This window comes from Halichoerus grypus, chromosome 4 (assembly GCF_964656455.1).
Source record: "Halichoerus grypus chromosome 4, mHalGry1.hap1.1, whole genome shotgun sequence".
Classification (NCBI taxonomy): domain Eukaryota; kingdom Metazoa; phylum Chordata; class Mammalia; order Carnivora; family Phocidae; genus Halichoerus; species Halichoerus grypus.
Window position 1 is genome coordinate 60,592,010 of NC_135715.1, and position 23,839 is coordinate 60,615,848.

The 23,839-nt window shown below is 40.9% G+C and overlaps 2 long non-coding RNA genes across 2 annotated transcripts in view; both read left to right on the forward strand.

Annotated features, from left to right (window-relative positions):
• Positions 1-6,019, forward strand: part of LOC118528476 (uncharacterized) — a 32,440-nt gene extending 26,421 nt beyond the window's left edge. Inside the window, exons 3-4 of the long non-coding RNA XR_004913684.2 lie at positions 2,308-2,581; positions 2,970-6,019. This is a non-coding gene — a long non-coding RNA (uncharacterized LOC118528476). The remainder of the gene's footprint in view (positions 1-2,307; positions 2,582-2,969) is intronic.
• Positions 6,020-14,825: 8,806 nt separating this feature from the next.
• Positions 14,826-15,374, forward strand: LOC144381480 (uncharacterized). The gene is made up of 2 exons (XR_013446729.1): positions 14,826-15,076; positions 15,173-15,374. It is a non-coding gene; the product is annotated as an uncharacterized LOC144381480 (long non-coding RNA).
• Positions 15,375-23,839: the final 8,465 nt, after the last annotated feature.

A 23,839-nucleotide genomic window follows, 5' to 3' on the forward strand; every position in this document is an offset into this window, starting at 1 on the left:
CTTTTTGACAAAGATGCTGATCTATGCATAAGAAAATTGAGCACACCCACAGATAAGAGAGTAGCTTCCCTGATTCTCGATCTTCTCGAGATGGGCACAACTGGCAGTCTTGGCCGAATGCTGTAAGCTACAAAAGAATCCCTTCTCCTTGGCCACGTGAAAGAAATCCTTAGCGCTGCCCAGAGGTCAGTGGCCATCCATGGTTGGTGGTCCAGCTTCTCAGGTGCCTCTCGACTTTCAGAGCCATACCTTACACTGGATTTCTAGTTTAAAGAAGACTTCGAGGACAAAAATATCCAACTCCAGAAATCTAACCAAATCAATCCCAGGAGCCCATGGAGACAAACGCAAGATTACTTGTCTTTTTCAGTGAAAATATTTTAGTGATGGGAATTATAGAGGGAAACTCCTGTAATCCTGGGATAAGGAGGGGCATCGTGAGATTGCTTATGTTTCTGATCGTTGGCCTGTCCCCGCAGAATCTCTAAGGACAGGGTTTTGTGGCCTTGGCAGGGATAAGCTTTTAGGTTTCGGGAGAGAAAGAGGTAGTCTTTGATAGTCAAGGAAGCATGTCTAAGTGGTGAATAAACACAGGGCTGAGGTTTCAAGAGCAGCTGGGGAGGGAATATGGAGCTGTTCCTCATCTTATTATCACAAAGAGACAGACTTCTGAGGCCTCTGAGTATTTCTTTAGTCACTGGTCCGACCTGTAGTACGCTTCCCTGATGGCGAAAAAACATTGAGAATGAGCCATCTCGAAGACCGCCAAGCTCTTCAGCATCGAAGGGCCAGGGAGGGAAAGGGGAGCAGATTTCTGATGAGTGACAGGTCCTGCTGTCAGGATTCTGCAGCAAGAGTCATAAGGCTGGCAGATGCTGCTAAAAAGGCAAGTCCCTTCCATTCAAGGCAGTGCTTCTAGCATTTCACAGCTGAAGTAGGGGTATACTCTGGGGGAGAGCCGTGGCTTAGTGTTGGAGATGAGAGCGGCTTGGCGCATAAACCTTGACCCCTCAGCTTAACAGGGAAGCTACGGGGAAGGGATTCTGAACTGTGAAATTGGTTTCTGGGGTTGTTTATATTCTCTTTAGGCTTGTGGTTCCCATAATTATTGACATTCCAAGTCTCACCTTGAGGCTCTAGGAGTGAGAATGTTATCCTAGCCATTGGCAGTTTGATGGCGATGTTTTAAGTTATTTCTTCTATGCATTTAGTACCTTCAACAGAAATGCAGGCCAAGATTTGCTATAAATAATCCTGATCAGGATAATCAAAAGCTGTAGCCATGTGACTTCCTATTTCCCTTTCACTTTGATTTATATCTACTATGTTGTTTGAGATACAGCTACTCTTATTTATTACTACTAATTCCTTGACACCAAATCCTCCTGAACAGTATGTATCATTTTCCTTTTTTCCTGAATGTACATGCATGTTAAAAATCTTTCTTGTAAGTGGAGAAAATTATAGCAAACAGAAAATGCTGCATCAGTTCAAGTTATCAGAGAAATCCTGAAGGAATTGAAGCAAGTACATTTAGCTACGCTGAGCAGCAACAACACAATGATAATTCTGGGGAAGAAGAGGGAAAAGCATGGCTGGGAAAATATAGACTGCAATAACAGGACAGTCTTGAAATGATAGCTCTGTGATATGAATGTGATATAAAATTCATTTTTAATAATCAAAGGTCTCATTTGCATAAGTACTTATTAAGTATCAGACACAGTTCTGAGCGCATTGCATACACCATCTGATTTAATCCTCACACCAACACTCTGAGATAGGTTCTGTCATTATCCATATTTGCTGCATGGTGACACTGTGCCCAAGTCACACTGTTTATAAGAAGATCAAGTATTCAAATTTAGGGGCCACCTTGGAGGCTGGTTACTCCAATGCCCACATGAAAAAGATGGCACTTTCAAATTAGAGAAGGAGTGTGTGCGTGTGTGTGTGTGTGTGTGTGTGTGTGTAGTTGGTTTTCTTAGAAATGGACAATTTACAAAGATGTGTGTAGAGATTAGGGAAAGTGCCCAGAGCTAGAGGCAGTAAAGTGATCACCTCTCCACCCAAAATGACAGGAGGAGAAGTTGGTGGAACTCTAAAGGAAAAAGAATCATGTTATTCTGTAGGGAGATGTCGCCAGCCACATGCTAGGACATGCAGAAGCTAATTGCTAGCATCTTTTCCCAACTCTTTATCAAATGATGTCACACTGGCAGCCATATAGGTTGTAGTGATAATCCTATACTGCAGAAATCGCAAATACTACGAACAAGAACTCTCCCTCCTCCTCCTTCTTTTCAGAGAGCCAGTTGTTAAACATTTATAAGCATACTGTTGGATACAGCGAACCTGAGGCAATCTCTTAATGTGGGAGCTGAGAAAACTCACACCCAGACCTTGTTTTCAAGATGGAAAGAAGACCCAACTCAATAGGGAGCCAGAGAACACTGGAGCCTCTTGATTGGTCTGTTCAAACCATCCTCTGGGGGAGACAGCAGATGGAGGAGAGTGGAGAGGGGAGAGTGGATACCTTCCTATCCATTCTTATCACCCCTGATTTCCCACAGCAATGGAGGTAACTTTGGCTGACAACTGGAAACAGTGGATTTTCTAGTAGGGTCAGCGAATTAGTTCATTTTTTGGTTTGTTTTTATTTCTTATTTTTTTAAACAATAGAAATTGACTCTAAGTTATTTTTTATGTACCTTTATTTTTATTTACTTTTCATATATATTATATGATATATAATATATAGTGATAAATATTATCTTTACTATTATATTATTTAATTTATTAGAAAGTTATCAGATTGCTCAGAAAATCAAGAAAGAACCTGAAGAATGAGGCTCACAAAGGGCAGAACCAGGCAGCTCTGGATTATCTAAGTGGTAGGAAGTAATCAATGATCCCTTCAAAGCATCTCTTGTTGAAATAAATCCCATTCCATTTTTTTCTTTTAACAGACCTTAAGTGACCCTGCTCAAGATGAACTGTCCTAGAATAAAATTTGATTGGCCAACTTCAGTCAGTGATTACTCTTGGCAAGAAGACAGGGTTCCTTGACTGACAGTCCCACGGAGACTCTCATAATAAGGAGCCAGTAATCTCCAACAAGGAATTCAGAGTGCTCTTAAGAACAGGAGGGCGAATGGGTGCTGGGAAGCCAAGGAACAGCAAATGTCCACTTCCATCTGGGACATGACCTTGCTACAGGGCCCCTCCTGAGTTGGGGGGGGGGCAGGGACCATTAACGTGGAAGTAATTGAGAATTAATTGTTCTTTAAAAATCTCCAGGCATAATGTCAATAGTTGAGAATGTAACACTATTTGACATTAACAGAGCTCACACTGAAAAATCACAGGTATGTAAATAAATGTTGGAATGAAAATAAATAAGAAACTGAAAGAAAAGCTGAGATATGCTGATGTTTAAGGAAGATCATATGTCACTGTTTTGCCAAACCTGATGAAAAGATAAGTATGTTCCAGCAGCATTCAGAGTAAGTGGAAAATTTACCGTTAAACATAGAGCCAGGGGCGTGAGAAGAATGGGTTTGTAGGGGACTTTGTGGTCCACTTCAGTTGTAAATGAGTGAAGAGAAAATGCTTGACCTTCCCGGCTGTGGCCCTCTCGACCTACATGGTCCTCTCGCTCTTCTCTCTACTTCTCCAAGCTCTGCTGCCTTCAGGACCCAACACACATATCTTTTCTCTCAGAGCCTTCCGGGACCAGCTCAATCCAGCCCAATCCATAATGAAATACCGCTTCTTGTCCCATGCACGTGGCACTTCCCAAATGTCCCCTTAGGTTGTCACACAGCTCCTGACATGTGCATCCTGACCTTCACTTAGGGTCCTGGAATAATGAAGGCAGGATCTGTCTGATGACGAGAAGTTGGCTGTTGGAGGCTTAACGTGACCTTTACAAAACTTGGTCTTTCTTCCCTTTTCTAGTTCCTCGTTCGCCTAAACCTTGAAATTAGGGACTGTAACCAGGATTTGTCCCTCCTCCTCTCTCTCTCTCTCTCTTTTTTTTACACCACACTGTTCTGGAGAGAATTAATGAGAGGATACATGTAAAAGCCAACACAAGACTTACACTCCGATGTTTTCATTTTGTCGGATGCTCGTTGCCCTATCAGTCAAGATCTCCCAAGCACATAAGAAGATGCTTTTAATGGTTACTAATAATGGTAGTATTGTCTCATGCTGCCTAGTCTTCCTCAATGATCTCATCTATTTGGGCAGTTTCAGTTGTGGTCTTTAAGAGGATGACTTTCCATCTGCCTCCAGCCAACTCATCTCCCAAGCCCCAGGCCCATATTTCCAACCAGATGTTCTGTAGACCTCAGACTCAACAGGTCCTGAATTGAACCCATCCTTCCATACAAACCTAGTCCTTCTTGCTACTGAAGCCATTGACCACAATCAGAACTGGGCTAGATGCCACTTACGCCTGAAATCCCAGAAGTGTTTCAGTTCTAGCATCTCCTTCTCACTGTCTCCCACCCAGTAGCCTGCTGGAGTCTACCAATGTGTTCCTAAGGTTCCATTTTTTCTGCAGCCCCATGTCTGACCTTCATTAAGTCTCAACTCAAATCTTGCAAGAACATCCTGACTAGTCCCTCTATCTCCACCCGCCACCTCAGCCCATGCTCTATGCTGTCACTAGAGTTCTGTCCTTAAAGACACTGGTAAGATCGTATCAGACCCCAGCACCTGCTCCACACACCAAAGCTTCTAGTCTTCCTGCTCTGACATATGAACAATTCCAGCTGTCCACAATATGTAGCCTCATCTCCTCTACAGTCCCCAAACTTCATGGCCTCATCTCCTCTACAATCCCCAAACCTGAAGCCTACTCCCTCCGCATTTCACATTCCCAGAATATGCCCTCCACTGTCACACAATTAACCTTGTTAAGCTGTTTCCTTGTCTCAAATACTCTCTCCACCTGGCCCAGGATCCTCTTAATCTGGCATCTTCCAAGACACTTCACCAATTTTAACAGTTAACATTAATTGTTCCTTCCAGTAATAACTACCATTATAGAGAACTGAGTATGTGCCAGGGATTTACATACATTATCACGGTTAATCTTCACCACCCTTGAGCAAGTTAGGTATTACAGGCCCATGATCCCTTATCCAAAGCCTTGAGGCCAGCTGTGCTTCCAAATTCAGAATGTCTTGTTTTTTGGAAAGGTAATATAGTGAGATGTGTCTCAGTTTCCCCATCTGTAAAATGGGGAGGATGAGTACTAGCAGACTACCTCTCTCATGGGATTGTTGTGAAACAGGCAATGTGTTCCTTCAGAGAAGGGCCTAGGGAAGTGCCCTTATGAAATGCACTGTGAGGTCTATTTACTTGACTGTTATAAACAATACATAATAGCTTATGAACAAGACCTTACTAGGAAAATAAATGGCTCAAACAAATTTGTATCAGGAAAGTAATTTGAATGACGATAAGAGCCCTCATTTTGCTGGATGTTGTGCTTTCTTTTTTTCTTTACTTTCACTTCCTTCTGCTACTTACCACACCCTTTATTCATCATTTCCTATCAAAATCACAGGCCTCCTGCTATTGCAATGAAAAGTCTTTCTTCATTTTTCTGGCCTATTTTACAATTAATTCATAATTTTCTCCGAAAAAAAAAAAAAATATATGCTAGATAATTATTCCCTTCTTCTCTGACAAGAATAATGTATGACAATTAATGCTAGTTTTTAGAAATTCAGTGTAAACATCACCAACAAATTCATTTGCTTTACTCTTTTATGGGCCTGGATGCAGAAGAGACCAAGAATGTAGGGCCTGGAAGGGACCCTAAAGACCAGCCAGTATGCATGACCCGCTCTATCCAACTATCTTTTATACTTGAAGAAACTAAGGAGAAGGGAGCTCCTGCTCAAGTTCACACAGCTAGTTAATGACACAACACTAGCTAGATCCCAACTGTCCCCATTCCCACCTCCCCCCCCATCCCCAAGCAACCACTGATCCACTTTCTGTCAGTATAGATTATTTTCCTAGAATTTCATAAAAATGGAATCATACAATATTTTTTGAATCTGGCTTCTTTCACTCAACATACTGTTTTTGAGATTCATCTACATTGTTGCATGTATTGGAAGAGTGTTCTTTCTTATTGTTGAGTAGTATTTTATTTTAAAGATATATTGCAATGTATTTATTCATTCTTCTGCTGATGGATGTTTGGGTTATTTCCAGGTGTTGACTATTATGAATAAAATTGCTATGAACATCCTTGTATATGGCTGTTTGTGAATATATATTTTCATTCCCCTTGGGTAGATACTTACGAGTAGGTTTGATGTGTCATAGGATAGGTATATATTTCATTTTGTGAGAAATTACATTTGCCTCACATCTCCACCTAAATTTGGGGTTGTCAGCTGCATTAGCCAGGGTTCTTCAGAGAAACAGAGCCAATGGGCTATAAAAAGAGATTTATTATGAGGAATTGGCTTATGTGATTATGGAAGCTGAGAAGTCCCATGATCTGCCATCTGCAAGCGGGAGACCCAGGAAAGCCGATGGTGTAATTCAATCTGAGTCTGAAGGCCTGAGAATCAAGAGAGCCAATGACGTAAATACTAGTCCGGGGGCTGGAGAAGATGAGATGAGATGTCCCCGCTGAAGCAAGGAGGCAGAAAAACGGGGGAGGGGGAGGGAGAATTCCTCCTTCCCCCACCTTTTGTTCTACTTAAGCCTTTAACAGATTAGACGATGCCCACCCACACTGAGGAGAGCCATGTACTTCACATAATCCATCAGTTCAAATACTAATCTCATCTGGAAACATCCTTACAGTCATACTCAGAAATAATGGTTAGCCAAATACCTGTTGAATCCCCTGATCCAGTCAAATTGCCATATAAAATTAACTCTCACATTAGTCTTTTAAATTTTAGTCTTTCTAGTACGTGTGAAGTTGTATTTATTGTGATTTGAATTTACATTTTCCCGATGACTAATTTGTGTTTCCCTGTTGAATTTTTATATGATTATTGGCCATTCCTTATACCTTCTTTGTGAGGTGTCTATTCAAATCTTTTGCCCATTTTTAATCTATTATGTTTGTCCTTTTAAAATTTGTTTTTTAAGATTTTATTTTATTTATTTGACAGAGAGAAAGACAGCGAGAGAGGGAACACAAGCAGGGGGAGTGGGAGAGGGAGAAGCGGGCTTCCCGCAGGGCAGGGAGCCCAATGCGGGGCTCCATCCCAGGACGCTGGGATCATGACCTGAGCCAAAGGCAGACGCCCAACGACTGAGCCACCCAGGTGCCCCATGTTTGTCCTTTTAATATTAAGTTATAAAAGTTCTTTTTTTTTTAAAGATTTTATTTATTTATTCATGAGAGACAGAGACAGAGAGAGAGAGAGGCAGAAGGAGAGGGAGAAACCGGCTCCCTGCAGAGCAGGAAGCCTGATGTGGGACTCGATGCCAGGACCCTGAGATCATGACCTGATCTGAAGGCAGATGCTTAACAAGTGAGCCATCCAGGCACCCCGAGTTATGAAAGTTCTTTATGTATTCTGAATACAAGTCCTTTGTCAGATATGTGTGTTACAAATATATTTTTCCAAGCGGTGACTTGCATTTTCTTATTATTAAAGACGTCATTAGGAGAGCTCATTTCAAAAATTGTAATGAGCTCTAATTCATCATTACTTTCTTTCATGGGTTGTGGTTTTTTTGTATCCTATCAAAAACACCCTTTTTTAACGTACTCCAGCGTCACAGAGATTTTTCTCCTATTTTTTTCCAGAATCTTTATTGTTTTAATTTTTGTATTTATGTCTATGACCCATTTTGATTTATTTTTGTGGATGGTGTGAGGTGAGTTGAGGTTCGTTTTTTTCTGTATAGATTTATAGTTGTTTCAGCACTGTTTGTTGAAAAGATTATACTTTCCCACTGAATTATCTTCCTACTATTGTTGAAAATCAAGGGACCACGAATGTCTATCTCTGTTTCTTTACTCTGTTCTACTTTGTTGATCTATATATCTATTGTTAGGACAAATCGCAGTGTCTTGATTACTGTAGCTTTATAATAAGGCTTTAAGTGGGTAATTTCTCCAAACTTTTTTTTCAAAATTATTTTGGTCATTCTTGGTCATTTTACAATCAGCTTGCCAATTTTTATAAAAAATTCTGTTGGAATTTTTATTGGAATTGCATTGAATCTACACATCAATTTTGGGAGAATTGACAGTCATTCATATTGATAATATGAAATCTTCTAATCCATGAATATGGCATATTTCACCATTTATTTGAATCTTTAAATTCTCTTGGTAGTATTTTGTATTTTTCAGTGTTTAGGCTTTGCACATATTTAATTTTCCATAAGATTACATTTTTATGTTATAAACAGAATTTTAATTTAATTTTTTTCTAACTTTATTTTTTGTTTGTTCCATTGTATAGAAATACAATCGATTTGTATATATTAACCTTATATCTTGAGCACTTATGAGGGCTAGTAGCTTTTTTCTTGGTTCTTCAAAACTTTCTATGAATAAAATAACTTCATTTGTGAATAAAACCAACTTTACTTCTCCATTTTCAGTTTGTATGCCTTCTGTTTCTCCCTTCCTTTCCTTTTGTTGTTTTTTTGTTTGTTTGCTTGTTTTATTGTCTTGCCAGAATCTCTAGCACAATGTTGAACAGAAGTGGTGAGAATGGACAAGCTTGCCATATTGTCAATTCTAAGAAGAAAACATCCAGTCTTTCAACACAAAAGATGATCTTAGCCTTAAGATTTTTTGGTTTTGTTTTGTTTCATAGATGTTCTTTATCAGGTTGAGAAAGTTACTTCCTATACCAAGTTTATTGAGAAACTTTATCAAAATTCACTCTCAATGTGGTGAGTTACATTGATCGATGTTCAAGGGCTAACCAACTTTGCATTCCTGGAATGTTATCATTTTTATATCTTGTTCAAGACGTATTATCCTTGTTATATCTTGCTGAATTTGATCTGCCAAACTTCTGTTAAAGATTTTCGCATCCATGCTCATGAAGAATATTGGTCTATAGTTTTCTTCTCTTGTAACATTTATGCCTATTTTGGTGTCAGGTTAATATTGGCCTCATACAATGATTTGGAAGTTATTCCTTTCTTCTGTGCTTTCTGAGATGGTTTTTGAAGGATATGTATTATTTCTTCCTTAAATGTCTGATAGAATTTACAGGGAAGCCATCTGGGCAAGGTTTTAAATTACTAATTCAATTTCTTTAATAGGTATGAGATTATTTGAATTTTCTATTTCTTCTTATGTCCCATCTGATAAATTCTGTCTTCCAAGGAAGTTGTCTATTTCATCTAAGTTGTCAAATTTATTTACATAAGTTGTTCATAATATCTCCTTATTATCCTTTAATCCCAGTAGGCTCTATATGTTCTTTTATTCCTGATATTGTTAATTTGTACCTTCTCTGTTTTTTCATTGATCTTTTCAAAGAACCAGCTTTTGGTTCCATTAATCTTCTTTGTTTTTATTTGTTTTTTGTTTCATTGACTCTTGCTATTTCTTTCTAGCTGGTTACTTTGAGTATAATTGGCTCTTCTTTTTCTAATTTCTTAAGGTCAAAGCTTATATCATTGACATTAGACCTTTTCTCCTTTTCTAATATAAACATTTAAAACTGTAAGTTTCACTCTAAGCACTGCTTCAGCAAAACAAATTTTGAAATACTGTGTTTTCATTATCATTCATTTCAAAATGTTTTATTTCCCTTGCAATTTCTTTGACTCATGGGTTATTCAGATATGTGCTATTTAATTTCAAAGTATTTGGCACTTTCATTTATTTTATTGTTATTATTTCTCATTTAATTCTATTGTGGTCAGAAAATACGCTATGTAGGATTTCAGTCTTTTGAAAGGGACTTATTTAATGGCCCAGGATATGGTCTGTTTTGATGAACATTTCATATGTGCTTGAAAAGAATGTGTAGTCTGAATTTGTTGAGGGTATTGTTCTATAAATGTCAATTAGGTTATAGCAGTTGATGATGTTGCTCAGATCTTTTTAAATTCTTACTAATTTTTTGGCTATTTGTTCTATTAATTACTGAGAGAAGCATATTAAAATCTCTAACTATGTTATTCATTTGTCTATTTTTCTTTAGTTCTACCAATTTTTGTTTCATGTGTTTTGAAGCTCTACATTTATTTTGTGTTACAACAATAGATACAATTGTTATGTATTGTAACAATTAATAATATATCCTCATAAAATATCCCTCTCTGCCTCTTATTAAACTTTCTTATTTTATCTATTTATCTTTTATTAATATGGACACTCTAGCTTTTTTATGCTTACGGTTTGCCATCTATATCTTTTTTGATACTTTTAACTCTATTTATGTCTCTGCAGTTAAAGTGAGGCTCTTGTAGACAGCAAATGTTTGGGTCTTGCTTTTTTATCCAGTCTGACACAGTCTCACAATCTCTGCTTTTTGATTGGAGTGCTTAGTCAAGGGGCATCTGGGGGGCTCAGTTGGTTAAGGGCCTGCCTTCGGCTCTGGTCATGATCTCAGGGTCCTGGGATCCACTCCTGCATAGGACTCTCTGCTCAGCAGGGAGTCTGCTTCCCTCCCCCCCCCAACCCCCGCTCTCCCTCTGTACTCTCCCTCCCTCTCTCTCTCTCAAATAAATAAATAAAATCTTAGGCGCGCCTGGGTGGCTCAGTCGTTAGGCGTCTGCCTTCGGCTCAGGTCATGATCCCAGGGTCCTGGGATTGAGCCCCGCATCGGGCTCCCTGCGCCACGGGGAGCCTGCTTCTCCCTCTCCCACTCCCCCTGATTGTGTTCCCTCTCTCGCTGTGTCTCTCTCTGTCAAATGGATAAATAAATAAAATCTTTTTTTTTTAAATGGAGTGCTTAGTCAATTTAACATTATTTTTTATCTGATTGGATTTTGGTCTACCATTTTGCTATTTGCTTTCTATTTGTCTTATCTGTTTTTGTTCCTCTGTTCCTCTGTTCTTACCTTCTTTGTGTTAATCAATTATTGGTAGCATTGCATTTTAATTCCTGTATTTATTCTTAGTTGTATCTCTTGGTATTATTTCTTTAGTGATTGCCCTAGGGATTACAATCTCTACTTTATCACAATTTACTTAGAGTTAATGTTGAATTAATGGTAAATTTGAAATACAGGAACCCTGTGACAATATGGTTCTGCTTCACATTCACTCATTGTGCTAGTGTTATATATATATATTACATCTGTATGTTTTATAAACCAAATAATACTAGGTTCCAAGTTTCTGATCTTTTATGCCTGATTCATGATGAGATTTTGAATTTCAAACAACACTCTCAACAGTTATAACTTGACCCAACAAGGTCAAAACCAATTTCTCATTGCACTAAAAAAATTCCGAAAAACATTTCTTGTCTTAATGCCATTATAAAAGCTAGTGATGGGGAAACCTGAGCAGTTCACTGAGGTTTATTCCTTGCCTCTGAAACAAACGTTTGGAATATTTAAATTTCAAAGTTGAAAGAGAATTTAAAATCTTCTTGTCAGCACTCTCATTTTGTACCCAAAGAAGTGGCATCCAGATATGTAAAGGACTGATCTGAGATCACATGCATTCATTCATTTAGTAATTCACTGAAAAACTCACCATTCATTGTAAAAATGTTTATGAAGTGCTTACCATATACCTGTTAATGAAGATACAAAAATGAGTAAGAACTAAAAGGCATTGAATTGTACACTTAAAACTGGTGAGTGTTATGGTGGGTAAATTATTCCTCAGATAAAGCTGTTAACAAATGAGTAAGATCCAGTTCTTTCCATCAAGGAGATCAGAGTGTAATGGAAGTGTAAGACACACATAGACGATTGTACAATACATACTGTAATTACAATGCAACACATATTGTAATTACAATAAAATGTGAACATGCTATAACAGACCTGTATGCTTAGCCACTTAACACTGGAGAACCCTGGGGCTCAGGCTTGGACCTCTTCTATTTTCTTTCCACAGCCACTCCCTTTATGATCTCATTCAGTATCATGGCTTTAAATATCAGTTGTATGCTGACGACTCCAAAATTTCTATCTCCAGCAGATGTCTCTCCCAAATTCCAGACTCATACATCCAACTGACAAACTGATATCTCTCCTTTAAAGGCTAATTAGCATCTCAAACTCAACATCCAAAACCAAATTCCTTATCTTCCCCCTCTAAATCTGCTCCTTCCACAGCCTTCATCATCCCAATTCATTAACAGCTCCATCTTTCTAGTGGCTCAGGCCAAAAAACCTTGAAGTCATCTTTGACTTCTTTCTTTCTGTCATTTAATCCATCATGAAGTCCTGTTGGCTCTACAATCGACATAAATCCAGAATCTGACCACTTCCCACCACCTCCCCTGCTGCAATCCTGGTCCAAACCACCATTTTCTCTTGTCTGGAGTATTGCCTTGTCCCCTAACAGTCCATATTCTATAAAACAGAAGAACCCTTAAAAATGTAACTCAAGTCAGTTCTCTGATCAAGTCCTCCAATGGTTTCCCATCTCCCTACTAGTTAAAGCCAAAGTCCTCACAGGGGCCTCAAAGACCCCATAAAAATCTGGGCTCCCATCTCCACTCTCTTATCTTTCTTATCTAGTCTCCACTACTGTTCTTTCTGCTCACTCTGTTTCATGCACATGAGCTTCCTTGCTCTTCCTCAAATATTACTGGCAAGCTCTTCCTTCAGAGCCTCTGCATTGCCATTCCCTCTACCTGGAGCTCTCTTCATCAGATATCCCCATTGCTCACTCCCTCCCCTGCTTCAAGTCTTTGCTCAGATGTCACCTTCTCCCTGAAGTCTCCCCTGATTACCCAATTTCAATTTGTGAGCTTCTCACTGGTACCCTGGCACTTCCTATTGTTCTCTGGCTCTATTTTCTCCATAAGCACTTATCTCCTTAAATATACCTCATAAACAATTTACTTATTTGGTTCATTTTCTGTTTTTCCCCAATAGGCCAAGAGCCCTATGAAGGCTTGTCTGTGTTCATCACTGTTTTGCAGCATCTAGAACAGTGAGGTATTCGAGAAAACGTTTGCATGAGTGTATCAATGTGCCTAGTGCTGTGAGAGAAGGAAATGGGTGAGTTTTCTTCTGTGACCAGGCCAGGTTTGTTTGCTTGTTTGTTTGTTGGTTGGTTTGCGGGAGGGCCATGATGGAGGAAAGGTTGCTAAATGTCAGGGGAAAGTTAACTGGGCAAGTGACAGTTGAACTTAGCTGTGAAGGATGATCAGGAATTTTCCAGACAGAGAAGATAGTGAAGGGCATTCCAGGTAGAAGGAGTAGCATGTGCAAGAGCAATATTTTACAAAAGCATGGCATGAACATAAAATGCCAATGAGTATGACATGAAGGCAGAGTGGAGTAGGGAAAATGAATTGATGGGTCCAGAGAGGAGGCCTGGAGGGCTAATCAGAGCCAGCCATGAAAGATGGAGCCAGATTAGAGCTGGCTCTTTTAACTCCCTCTCCAGTGCCTTGTTCACTGCTTCAGAAAAACTCTTTTCAGCCTAAAACTTGTTTTTCCTTTGGGGATTATAGGTTGATACCTTTACCACCCATGTTTACTTTTGTAAATAAATTATATTCATAACCCCAGAATGTGAGATTTAAGACAGGTGATTCTAAGAGTATGTACATTTTAAAAAACAAAAAGCTGAAAGTGTTTGTATTTTGAGATAGATTATAGATTTTTTATTATATTCAAATCCAAAAGACTGAAATAATCAAAATTTCCAAAGAAGTGACAGCTGGTGCCTGGTGCAAGCCTATTTTCGCCATCAATTTAGAGTTCAAACTCTGTAGGAAAAAAATGCCAATGATCTAACACACAGAGGACTATGGAAATGGGTGTAAAATTGGGGGGGGGGAGTGAAAAACGTCCTCCACATTTTTTTGGCAGTTGACAACTGACACTGGTATTATATTAGCTATTATATATTTGAATTATTAAATTAAGCAGTGAGGAGTAGGAAATTGTAGGAAGTGAACTGATCATGGACTATAATATTGTTTTATTCTCAAAAGTGATATTTCTTATACTTGAGTTTTTCTTAATTCCACTTGTAAGGCTGAAGATCTTGCACCTTTTAACTTTGTCAGGGTTAAATATTAAACATTAAAAATAAGCAATCAGCAGAACAATTATATTATTCATTCAACAAATATTTGACAGCCTATATCAAAAAGGAATGTAATTTGGTTTTGGATTCCACACGACACAAAAGCAAGTAGTTATTTCTCTTTTCTTAAAATAACCATGAAGAATAACATTGATCTGTAGTGTGGAGATTAACCGTTCAAATTAACTTGTAAACTTAGAGTCTTATGTGGTTTAGATGAAACAGTTGTGAGAATCCCCCGGAAGTCCTATGGAAAGCATATCATTTTCACTGACTTGAATGCACAACAACTGCCTAAAATTTTGTTGGAAGTCGTATCAGCCTATACTTAGCTTCAAACAGAGATATTTCTAAGATTCCTTACATCGGAGTGAACTCATCCTGCACGCAGCACTTGAGAGCCTTGATACTACCATGACAAGACCCATTTTCTCTGTATAAACGTATATATTCAGAGCATTTTTAAATTGCATTCCTTACAACATGTAGCAAGAGCCACACAGATGTTGTCACCTGACCTAGCAATTCTACTCCTGGGAACTTATCCAAAGGAACTAATTCCACAGAAACAAAAATCTAGATGCACAAAGATTTTTTTTATTACAGGGCCATCTATAACAGCCAAAATTGGGATGCAAGCCAAGTTTCTACAAGCAGAAAATGATGTTAAAAAAGTGTAGTGCATCAACAAGATGTCATATTACCTGATCGTTAAAAGTCAGAACCATGAAGAGACTGCAGAAATGACAAAAATATTTTTGGTAAACCTTGAACTAAAAGGTAGTATTTTAAAAATGGCATTTACATTGTGATGATAAAGTGTAAAAAGAGATGAACGTGTGGAGGACCAGAAGATAAAATGGACAAAGGAAAGTAAGTCTCTCAAGATAGAAGAATTAGGAGTTTGTTTTACTTCTTGTAAACATTTTTCAAGTTTTGTTTTACATCAACTTTTCTTTTTTTTTAAAGATTTTATTTTTAAGTCATCTCTACACCGAAGGTGGGGCTTGAACTCACCACCCTGAGATCCCTGTCGAGTGCTGTACCGATGACGAAGCCAGCCAGGCGTCCCTACATCAACTTTTCAACTGAAGATTATGTCATGCACAATCAGCTCACACCATAAGGGTATGTCCGCTGGATCATAAATAAAAGCAGGGTGTTTACAGAATGGACCCACTCGTGCTCTCTGTGAGCCTCCAACTATCGTCATCTCTGTAACTATAGTTATCTCCACCCCCGATGTGACTGTATTGGAGATAAGGCCTTTGAGGAGGTGATTAAGGTGAAATGAGCTCATGAGGGTGGAGCCCTGATCCCACAGAACTGGCTTCTAAGAAGAGGAAGAGACACCAGAGGTCTCTCTCTCTCTCTCTTTCCCCGCCATGAGCAGACACGGTAAGAAGGCAGCCATCTGGCTAACAGACACGTGAAAAAATGTTCATCATCATTAGCCATCAGGGAAATCCAAATCAAAACCACATTGAGATACCACCTTACACCAGTTAGAATGGCAAAAATGGACAGGGAAAGAAACAACAAATGTTGGAGAGGTTGTGGAGAAAGGGGAACCCTCTTACACTATTGGTGGGAATGCAAGCTGGTACAGCCACTTTGGAAAACAGTGTGGAGGTGCCTCAAAAATTTAAAAATAGAGCTACCCTATGACCCAGCAATTGCACTCCTGGGTATTTACCCCAAAGACACAGATGTAGTGAAAAGAAGGGCCATATGCACCCCAATGTTCATAGCAGCAATGTCCACAATAACCATACTGTGGAAAGAGCCAAGATGCCCTTCAACAGATGAATGGATAAAGATGTGGTCCATATATACAATGGAATATTACTCAGCCATCAGAAAAGATGAATACCCAACTTTTATATCAGCATGGATGGGACTGGAGGAGATTATGCTAAGTGAAATAAGTCAAGCAGAGAAAGTCAATTATCATACGGTTTCACTTATTTGTGGAACATAAGGAATAACATGGAGGACATTAGGAGAAGGAAGGGAAAAATGGGGAGGGGGAATTGGAAGGAGAGATGAACCATGAAAGACTATGGACTCTGAGAAACAAACAGGGTTTTAGAGGGGAGGAGGGAGGGGGGATTGGTTAGCCTGGTGATGGGTATTAAGGAGGGCACGTACTGCGTGGAGCACTGGGTGTTATACGAAAACAATGGATCGTGGATCACCACATCAAAAACTAATGATGTATTGTATGTTGACATACATAATAAAATTAAAAAATAAAAAAAGAAGGCAGCCATCTGCAGGCCAGCAAGAGGGCTCTCACTGGAACCTGGCTGCGTTGGCACCCTGATCTCACACTCACAGCCTCCAGAACTGTGACAAATAAATGTCTGTGCCTGAAGCCACCCGGTCTATGGTATCTTGTTATGGCAGCCCAAGTAGACCAAGACACTAACTTCCAAGAACCATGTGGGTTCTGTGGGCACAGCATTCCAGGCAGAGAGCGTGGGCCCCAGGAACACAAGGTGCCCCTGCCCTGACTGCCAAATGTCCAGCTTTGGGGACAGGTCCAGAATCGGTAATAGTAATGTAAGTTCTGTCAGCTGTGGCAGCTCTTCATACGCAAAGTATATTCAGAAATCAGGTGCTTTTATACATAAACCTGACAGCACACCCGTCTACCAATGGATGCATGCACTCATCCAAGAAATAGGTCTCGGACACCAGCTGTGTGTCTGTTGAGCACATCGGTGCGGGGCCGATAACAGTAATCAGAACAGACCAAGTCCCTGTCCTCAGAGAGCTGATCTTCTACTGGGGAACACAGGCGATCAACGAAATGAGTAAGCAAAATGTATGATATGCTAGATGGTGGTAAGTGCTAAGGAGGAAAATAAGGCAGCCAAGAAGGCAACCTTCAATAGAGAGGCTAGGGGACGTCTCGCAAAGAAGGTGACAGGGGAATAAAGACCTGGAGGAGGTGAGGGAGGGAGCCATGTGTATATCAGCAAAAGAACATTCCAGAATGACAGAAAGGCAAAGGGCCTGAGATGTGCTGGAAAATCACCAAGAAGGGCAGTATGGCAAAGAAGAGAAGACATGAGGGGAGAGAGCTGAGGGGTGGTACAGGTCACCATTACGCAGAGCTCCTGGAACATTCTATTGACTTCACCTTCTCCACTTAGCAGAGGCAGGGGTTCTTTACATTGTTACCAAGTCTCTCTGGCTGCTGGGTGGGCAGCATTGCTATGGAGTAACGCATTGGAATACAGGCTGCAGGGGCTTTCCAGGGCTGCCCTCACCAATCACCACAAACTGGTGGCTTAAAACAAGACAAATGTATTCTTCCATGTTTCTGGAGGCTGGAAGTCTGAAATCAAGGTATCTGCAGGGTTGGTTTCTTCTGGAGTCTCTGAGGGAGAATCTGTCCCATGCTTCTCTCAGCTTCTGGTGGCTGCAGCAATCCTTGGCATTCCTTGACTTGGAGCTACATCATTCTAATCTCTGCTTCTGGCTTCATGTGGTCTTCTTCCGTGTGTGTGTGTGTGTGTGTGTGTGTGTGTGTGTGTGTGTGTCTGCCTGTCTGTCTGAACCTCTCTCTCCTTTTTCTTATGAAGATGCCAGTTGTTGGATTTAGGACCCACTTTAATTCAGTATGACCTCATCTTAGCTAATTACATCTACAAAGACCCTATTTCCATTGGCAGATGAATTTGGGGGATAGTATATAACTCACTATGCATACCTATCACTAAAATACCATGTTTAGGCTTATGATCTGAAAAAACGAGGCTTGTTTTTCTAGGTACATTCCTGCAGTTTATAGGAAGGAAAACACCATGTGAAGTGAGAGTTGATTCCTTGGCAAGATGGAATTGGCTGAAAACAAAGTATACATAAGAAGGCTAAAGTTTGGGGCGCCTGGGTGGCTCAGTTGGTTAAGCGTGTGCCTTTGGCTCAGGTCATGATCCTGGGGTCCTGGGATCGGGTCCCGCATCAGGCTCCTTACTCAGCAGTAAGTCTGTTTCTCCCTCTCCCTCTGCCCCTCCACTGCTCACTCACTCTCTTTCTCTCTCAAATAAATAAATTAAATTAAATTAAAAAAAAAGAAGACCAAAGTCCAGGTCCGAGGGACTAATCTGCCGGGTTGTTTTTTTCCCCCCAATAGTAACAGCAAACTTATCTGAACACATACGTTTGAAAAAAAAAAACAAAAAGGCCTCTCCACAAAACTGCCTTCGGTAATGATGGTTTTAGCCCTAGCTCTGGGAAGTGAATGGCGAGGTAGTCTGGCAGGTCTGGGCTGGGGATCTCCAGTAGAAAGGCAGGGTAAAGGCTGCCAAGCTTTGCCTGGTGACTTTTTAAAGAAGATTTTAATTAATTTATTTATTTGTCAGCGACAGAGAGACAGCACAAGCAGGGGGAGCGGCAGGCAGAGGGAGAAGCAGGCTCCCCACTGAGCAGGGAGCCCCACTCGGGGCTCGATCCCAGGACCCTGGGATCATGACCTGAGCCGAAGGCAGACGCTTAACCGACTGAGCCACCCAGGCGTCCCTGCCTGGTGACTTCTTAAAAGAACTTGTTTGTGCTCTATGAAACAAAACTGTGGACTAATTCAACATCTACAAACAATAATCAAATTCTTAAACTGCCACATCGCTTCTCTAGACTCACCCATTGGCCACTCCTCTCCATGGAGCCCTCTGAGCCTGATTCATCAAAGTCCAGGAAGAAATCCCAGGAGAGAAGGTCAACAAGGACAGCAAGGTGCCCTGGCTCGTTTACCAGCCTGGTTGGCTGCTGCCAGCCATGCTCCTCAGGTGGCGCTGTCTTAACCCATTTTTATATGGCTGTGTCTACCTCAGAATAAAGTCATGGAACCATTCTGGAGAAGATATTGAGCACGTGAGGCTACTTCACCACCATGAGCTAGTGATGTTTGGTGATCATAGGGATGCTCTCCATCATTCTCTTTCTGTCTCTCTTTCTCTGCTCTCTCTGTCTTTTACACACACACTCTTTACTGCCTTGCCTCTTCAAAATGCCACCCCTCTACTTCTGGTCCAGCTGTTCTTGTTCTCCAGACCCTCTCCCCACCACATGCACATTTTACACTCAGGGCCTAGCCTTATGGAGGGCCTGCACCTCCATCCCTTCTACCCAAATGCTGCCCACCTGATACCCAACCATATTCCTGCCCCCCTCCTGTTCACTGTGGCATATAGAGCATTAGCTGGGTCACACATGAGATCAAATTGCCCACCTACAACAAAGCTCTGCGCTCAATCTAAGACATGTTGAGAGACTGACCCCAGCAAGCCTCCATGAGCAACATCAGTAGAGAACAGTAGTACAGAAATCTTTGCTTCTTCTTTCCATAGACGAACCCTGCTCCCATGCCCATATTTTTGGCATTCCGACACTAAGGCTAGACTGAGTGCAGAATAAGTGTGAAAGCCCAAATCTAAAGAAAAAAATTTTTGTGTGTAGCATTTCATTATTGTTCAGCCTCTTTTGCCTTTCTTTCTGGTTCCCTGCTTTTTCATTTAAATGGTAGCATTTAAAAACACTGTTGTATCCAAAAGAAAACAAAAACATTAATTTGAAAGAATACGTGCACCCCTATGTTTGTTGCAACATAATTTACAATAGCCAAGGTATGAAAGCAACCTAAGTGTCCATCGATAGATAAAAGGATAAGGAAGATGTGGTGTATGCATGCAATGGAATATTATACAGCCACAAGAAAGGATGAGATCTTGCCATTTGCAACAACATGGATGGACCTACAGGGCATAATACTAAGTGAAATAAGTCAGACTGAGAAAGACAAATATATGATTTCACTCGTGTGTGGAATCTAAAAAACCAAAACAAATGAATAAGCAAAAAAATGCAGAATCAGACCTATAAATACAGAGAACAAACTGATGGTTGCCGAAGGGGAGGCAGGTGGGGGGTAGACAAAATAGGTGAAGGAGAGAGGAAGATCCAGGCTTCCAGCTACGGAATGAACACGTCATGGGGATAAAAGGTACAGCATACAAAGTATAGAGTCAATGGTATTATAATAGCATTGCATGGTGGCCACATTTGCGGCGAGCACAGCATGACAAATACAGAAGTGGAATCCCTCTGTTGTACACCTGAAACTAATGTAACATTGTGTGTCAGTTGTACTCAAATAAAAAAAAATTTTTAAAAAGGCCATAAAAAAGAAACACTGTTGTAACCTTGCTCTTTAATCTCTCTTTACTGATGTGTATTTTACATATCATATAATTCATCCATTTCTCGTGTACAATTCAATAATTTTTTTGGCAAGTTACCAAGTCATGCAGCCATAACCTTGAATCAGTTTTCGAATGTCTCTATCACCCCAATAAGATCCCTCCTGCTCATTTGCAGTTAACCCTTTCCATCTCCACCCCCAACCCCTGGCAACTAATGATAAAGGAAATCTTGGTATTGTCATCATAGGCTAAACAGACTTGGGCAGTTTCTTTCTCAAGTGAGGAAGCGGGCATTTTCACAGCGACTGCCTTTATGATCTAAGCCCAGGGGCAGGTGTAATGGGGAAACTGAAGGTTGGGGGAGGGGAGAAGGAGGCTGTGGTGGCACATTGACCTTGCTGGGATCCGTCAGCCCCCTGCCCCCAAACCACAGCACGCTGACAGCCTCCTAAACCAGCTCCGCCGAGGACAACTTTTTTTAAAAACCTAAAAACGAAATTCACAGTAAAAATGACTATGTGCCTCAGTCTTAAATTTACCGTAACTTTTAAGAAGTAAATTATATTTGTAAATCCTGGGTTTTTCTGACCCGAAAAGTTTTTTGTAACTAAAAAACATAAGTTGAGATCAAATAAGACATCACCATGCTCAGGTACACAGGGAGATGCCTGTCACTGCCAATTTGGAGGTTTTGTTTTAGAGAAAGAAATGTCAGAGTAAACGCAAGAAGCAGAAACCATGGGGGTGCCTGGTGGGCTCAGTCACTAGAGCACTCGACTCTTAATCTCGGGGTCTTGAGTTCGAGCCCCATGTCAGGTGGAAGGGTAGAGTTTACTTAAAAAAAATTTTTTTTTAAAAACACAAAGAGGTATTTCTGCCTCCACTGTCCTCTGTGCTCCATTAGAGGAAGGACATAATAGATCCTCAATTAATATTTGCCTAAAGAATGAATCAGTGAATGAGGGCTATTATGTTCTAAGCACTCTGCTAGAAACTGGGGATCAAAAATGACAAAGGCCTTCATGTCAAGAAATCTAAGTACACTGGAGAGGCAGGTATATAAACAAATAATTTCTCTGTAGTATGATAACCAATACAAGTAATTTCAAAATATAGGGCTAGCTCAGAATGGGCAGTAAATAGGGGGAAGTGATTAGGGAAACTTCGCATATGCTCATATTCTTCGGATAGGCAATGACAAAGGAGGGTATTCTAAGCAGAGGAAATAGGGTATACAAAGGAAAGAAGTAGTTCAGCCCAACTAGAGCATAAAATCTATCAAGATATGTTTGCTCCTGCAGCCATGGGACACAGTGCAAAGATTAACAAAGTCTTGGGTGAGGTCAGATGTGGGAAGCGAGAGACAGTTTGATGGTCAAGTTCAAGAGGGTTGGTGGGAAGCAAGCACTGTGCCCAGTGCAAATGGGCACAATGCAAATGTCTAGAGGACAGACTAGAAGGTGTTAACAGCAGTATGCAGAACAATGGAGCAAATTTCCTGTACCAGTGTATGGTAGGATCTCAATGCTGAGAAGGTAGGAAAGTGGGAATGGTAGAAGTCATAGTTTGTTGTTTGTTTGTTTTTAAAGATTTATTTATTTATTTTAGAGAGTGAGTAGGGAGAGAAAGGCAGAGGGGAGAGAGAGAATCCCAAGCAGACTCCCTGCCTAGCACAGAGCCCGAGGTGGGGCTTGATCTCACCACCCTGACATCATGACCAGAGTCGAAATCAAGAGTCAGATGCTTCACTGACTGAGCCACCCAGGCGCCCCTAGAAGTCATAGTTTTTTTTTTTTTTTCTTTCAAAGATTTTATTTATTTATTTGATAGAGACACAGCGAGAGAGGGAACACAATCAGGGGGAGTGGGAGAGAGAGAGAAGCAGGCTTCCCGCTGAGCGGGGAGCCGGATGTGGGGCTCGATCCCAGGACCCTGGGACCATGACCTGAGCCGAAGGCAGACGCTTAACGACTGAGCCACCCAGGCGCCCCTAGAAGTCATAGTTTTGATGGAATAAGATGGCACATGAAATTGTATGTGAATTCTGCAGTGGGTAGGTAGATGCCCCAGAATGACATAAAAGAATGTAAATGCTCTTCAAATAGTCAATATTCTGTGGAGAGGAGAAAGTAGATGGGTAAATGTGGACTTGGATGAATTTAAAGAGTCCCCCAAACCAGAAGAAAAAAAAATACTTGAATTATAAGTCAGGTATCTGGACTGTTAGGGTGGGCTGGGTCAGGATAAATTAGCATCTTGTCAGATGTACGCAGAGTGACCTTCGTGAATAAAACACACTCCTCTCCCTCTTGAAGAAGTCAACTATAATGGTAAGAAGAGTAGGAAGCACTGCCTCCTGCCACACCCTGGAAAATCTTTAGCTGACTCTGAAGAGGGAGAGAGCGGCTTCTACTCCTAGACTGCTGCATTGTTCAGCACCATACAGCAGTCCTTCGGCTAGAAGGGATGTGGTCCGTACACTCCTATACAGAGTGCTTGACAACCCATTTCTCAGTATTGGCCAGGATTCAATACTATATACAGGAGTCGAGAACTGCCCAGACCACAGCACCATGAATATGTGAATCATTGCTTTCCACTATCACAAGTCATGCAAAATGCTGGTCATTAAGCCATAACAGAAGGAAATACCTTTCTTGCAAGTGGAGAATTCAGTATGACTTGGGTTAGGGTGCAGAGATTAAGAACTGGATGTGGGAGCATGACCTTTAGCGGTGGGGTAACAGAAAAAGGGAAACAAAAATCTCGGACTCCTGCAATAGTGAACTTGGGGAGAAAGGGACAGTCTGAGAGATCAGGTTCAAAGCGGTAGATGGAGAGCCAGAACCAGATTAGAATGGAAGCGCGGACCAGGATGAGTCCCTGAGACTATGGAATGCAGAGAAAGGAGTCTGTTATTCAGACCTGTGGGCTGGTCCAAGCACAACTTTGAGACCTATTTAGAATGCCACTGATTGAAGTCCTCACCCCCACTCCTCCAGCAACAAAAAAAAGCTGGGAGTTTCTCACCACATATTTGAGGCTTGGACAGCAAGCTTTTATATATAGAGAGAGAGAGAGAGAGAGAGATTTTATTTATTTATTTGAGAGAGAGCACAAGCAGGGGGAGGGGCAGAGGGACAAGCAGACTCCCCGCTGAGGAGGAAGCCCCATGCGATGCAGGGCTCCATCTCAGGACCCTGAGACCATGACCTGAGGCGAAGGCAGATGCTAAACCAACTGAGCCACCCAGACACCCTCAAAACATTTTTCAAAAACCATCCTAAGAGATCTCACTAGAAAGATATGGAGAGGGCGCCTGGGTGGCTCAGTCGTTAAGCGTCTGCCTTCGGCTCAGGTCATGATCCCAGGGTCCTGGGATCGAGTCCCACATCGGGCTCCCTGCTCGGCAGGAAGCCTGCTTCTC